Below are 3915 nucleotides of genomic sequence, written 5' to 3' on the forward strand. Positions count from 1 at the left end.
GCATATGCTGGGAGACATGTAATTGATCTCGTGCATCTTTAAACATTTATCTGCTTCGAAAATTAAATTCCATGAAAGTGAGCTCTTTTTTCCTTGCATGAACCAAAGAAGTAGAGAGACAGTATAAGCTTCAGACGTGATGTGGTTTCCCTTTGTTGGAATATTTGTATAGAGATAGAGTTGTATAGAGAGAGAACTTCTCCTGTTTAAACTTGTATCTCCTCTCTATCTCTTCTTCTATTCCAACTCTTTACCGATCGATCTATCGATCGTTTTCTTCTTGTAAGCCACGGCATTGCCCATATAAATATAAGTGCGGCCCAAGCAAAGGGTTTAACGCTTCCCAATAATCTTACATGGTAATCAGAGCGACTCCTTCCTAAGATCAAAAGGAGATCGCATCTAGACAAGCCATTCTTCAACCTATCGCCATGACTACTGCCTCCACCACCTCCAGCACCATGAGTGCTCTCGCCACGTCCCTTGCGTCCACCTCCAGCTTCGCCCCCTCCTCCTCCTCCACCGCATCCTTTACCACGTCCCTTGGATCACCCCCCCAGGAGAAGCTTATGAGGAACAACTACCTCATGTGGAAGGCCATCGTGCTGCCTCAAATCAAAGCGCACAGATGGGCCACCACCTTGATCCGGCGAGCCAGGCGCCACCGGAAACCCTCACCATCACCAAGGATGGGAAGGAGGAGCAGATCGCCAATTTCGCCTGAGTTCTCTGGTATGGACAGCAGCAACAGGTTAAGGGTTTTCTGATGGGTTCTCTGTCTCGCGAGATTCTTGCACAGGTGGTTACTCTTCAGACACCGGCGGAGGTGTGGGCGGCGATCGAAGCTATGTTTGCTGCCCAAACCGAAGCACAGGCGATCAATACTCGGATGGAACTCACAAACCTCAAGAAGGGCAACATGTCCATGATAGAGTACTTAGCCAAGATCAAGATGCTCACGGATGAAATCGCCTGCACCGGAGATGCCATGTCCAGAGGCGAGATCGTCTCCCAAGTTCTGGCCGGCCTCGACCTCGACTACAACCCGGTCGTGTCGGCGCTTGCTGCGGGGGTTGAACCCGTGACCGTCCAGGAGCAATACACGCAACTTCTCAGTTTTGACGCACGTCTCAATCTTCTCCATCGGATGAACGTGCGCCAGTCTTCGGCTAACGCTGCCTCGCGTGGCCGTGGTACTAGCCGTGGGCGCGATCAGGGAAGGAACCGCAGCAACAGCAGCGGTGGTGGTGGACGCGGCCACGGCGGCGGACCAGGTGCTCGATCCGGCGGGGGCGGCTACACCAACACCAACGCTCCTGCTCGTTCTGGAGGGGGTGGCTTCAACAACAATCACACCTCCTCTGGACCTTCCTCAAGCAACCGTGTTCGGTGCCAATTGTGCAAGAAACCGGGCCATGAGGTCATGGACTGTTGGCATCGTTACGATGAAGACTTTGTTCCTGACGCTCGTCATGTCACCGCTGCAATCAGAGAGCAAGGAGGAGATGGCACGGTCTGGTACGCCGATTCGGGGGCCACTGATCATGTCACCAACGAGCTTGAAAAACTCTCCATGAGGGAGAGATACTTCGGCAACGATCAAATCCACACCGCAAGTGGTGGAGGTATGGATATTTGTCACATTGGTCAAGCATCTATTAATTCCCCTACTCTTAAACGTGATCTTATTCTAAAAGATGTCCTTCATGTTCCACAAGCCAACAAAAACCTAGCATCTATGTCTCGTTTATCTGCTGATAATAATGTTTTCTTTGAAACTCATCCAACATATTTTTTCATCAAGGATCGGGCAACGAGGGAGCTCATTCATCACGGTAGATGCATTGGAGGCTTGTATCCCATCACATCCGGAGCACTTAGTCGAAAGCGTCGTCATCAAGTTTACTCCGTCATCAAGCCCTCCTTGGCGAGATGGCATCAAAGATTAGGACATCCTTCTTCGATCTTAGTCAAGCAAGTAGTGAATAAAGGCAATCTTCCATTGTCATCTAGTCAAAGTATTGAGTCTGTTTGTGATGCTTGTCAATGTGCAAAGAGTCATCAACTCCCTTATCCTAAGTCAAATAGTGTGTCTCGTGCTCCATTGGAACTTATTTTTAGTGATGTATGGGGTCATGCAAGAGATTCTTTTGGAAGAAAAAAATATTATGTTAGCTTTATTGATGACTTTAGCAAGTTCACTTGGATATATTTGCTTAAGTTCAAATCTGAAGTTCTTTCCATCTTCCAAGAATTTCAGAAATTTGTTGAGCGTCAATTTAACAGAAAGATTATTGCAGTCCAAAGTGACTGGGGAGGAGAGTATGAGAAACTCAACTCTTTCTTTCGTGACATTGGTATTAGTCATCATGTCTCTTGCCCTCATGCTCATCAGCAGAATGGCTCCGCCGAGCGTAAACATCGCCACATTGTCGAAGTAGGTCTATCCCTTCTAGCTCATGCATCCATGCCCTTAAAATATTGGGATGACGCCTTTATTGCTGCAACTTATCTTATAAATCGTCTTCCCAGCAAAGTGATTAGTCATATTACTCCTTTGGAAAAATTGTTTCATCAAAAACCAGACTATAACTCCTTGAGAATTTTCGGGTGTGCTTGTTACCCTAATCTTCGTCCATATAATCATCACACACTTGAGTTTCGTTCGAATCAATGTGTGTTTCTCGGTTATAGTAACCTTCACAGAGGATACAAGTGTCTTGAAATTTCTACTGGACGAATCTATATTTCTCGTGATGTTATATTTGATGAAACAATATTCCCTTTTGAAAAACTTCATCCAAATGCCGGAGCTCTACTTCGTGCAGAAATTGCACTTCTTCCGGAGTATGTGTCTAGTCCAGATCACGGGGGTGAGTTAAATAGTGCTGATCATGTGACTAATCCTCAAGAAAATATGGTTTTTGATGATGAAAGTGCAGCTTCAGGGCGTGATTTTATGCAAAGAGATGCAGCCAAAGCTGTCACGGGATCCCAGGAAGATTTGGGCAGCAGCAGAACAGGATCCGAGGAAAATCCCCGCGTCAGGGTGGGCGCGCGATCCCAGGTGATTCCCTCCGTGTCGCATGCGCCAGTCGACGACAGCCCAGGCAGCGTGGGCCAGTCTAGCCGAGCCGGCGCGGGCTAGTGCCGCTCCCCGAGCGCCACTCCCGCGGCTGATGGGCTGGTGGCCGACCAGGCAATGGGCGCGGGGCCCAGCACCAACGTCTCGCCCCGCGCGTCCGAGGAGACAGCCAGCGAGGGTGACACCCGGCGCGGTTCCACTGGAGCGCTGATCGCGAGGGAGATCCCTGTCGCCTCGGTTCTGGAGCGGTCTGGCGCAGCTGATCCAGATCGGTCTGGCGCAGCGGATCCGGCCAGATCTTCTGTGGTTGCAAATTCTGCCGATGATTCTGATGCGCCAGGTATTTCACTTCGACACACGAGATCTCGGTCTGGTATTGTTAAAAAGAAGGAATATACTGATGGCACTATAAGGTATGATAAAATGAAACGTGCTTTTCTCACTAGTATGGGTGAACCAACTCATTTGCATGATGCACTTGCTAGTAAAGAATGGAAAAACGCTATGGATGTTGAATATGAAGCACTTATGAAAAACAAAACTTGGCGTTTAGTACCACCAACAAAGGGCATAAATGTCATAGATTGCAAGTGGGTATACAAGATCAAGAGAAAATCTGATGGAAGCATAGACAGATATAAGGCAAGGTTAGTTGCGAAAGGTTTCAAGCAGAGATTTGGTATTGATTATGATGATAGTTTTAGTCCTGTTGTTAAAGCAACTACTATTCGACTTGTGCTATCTGTTGCGGTTTCCAAGGGTTGGAGTTTAAGGCAACTAGATGTTCAGAACGCGTTTCTTCATGGTGTTCTGGAAGAAGAGGTTTTTAT

General features: G+C 47.9%; 1 pseudogene; it reads left to right on the forward strand.

The window, feature by feature from the left end:
* The first annotated feature begins 987 nt into the window (after nucleotides 1–987).
* Nucleotides 988–1124, forward strand: LOC125517786 (small nucleolar RNA Z247; annotated as a pseudogene).
* Nucleotides 1125–3915: the final 2791 nt, after the last annotated feature.

The sequence above is a fragment of the Triticum urartu genome, chromosome 6A (assembly GCF_056163025.1).
Source record: "Triticum urartu cultivar PI428250 chromosome 6A, HENAU_Tu73, whole genome shotgun sequence".
In the NCBI taxonomy this organism is placed as follows: Eukaryota; Viridiplantae; Streptophyta; class Magnoliopsida; order Poales; family Poaceae; genus Triticum; species Triticum urartu.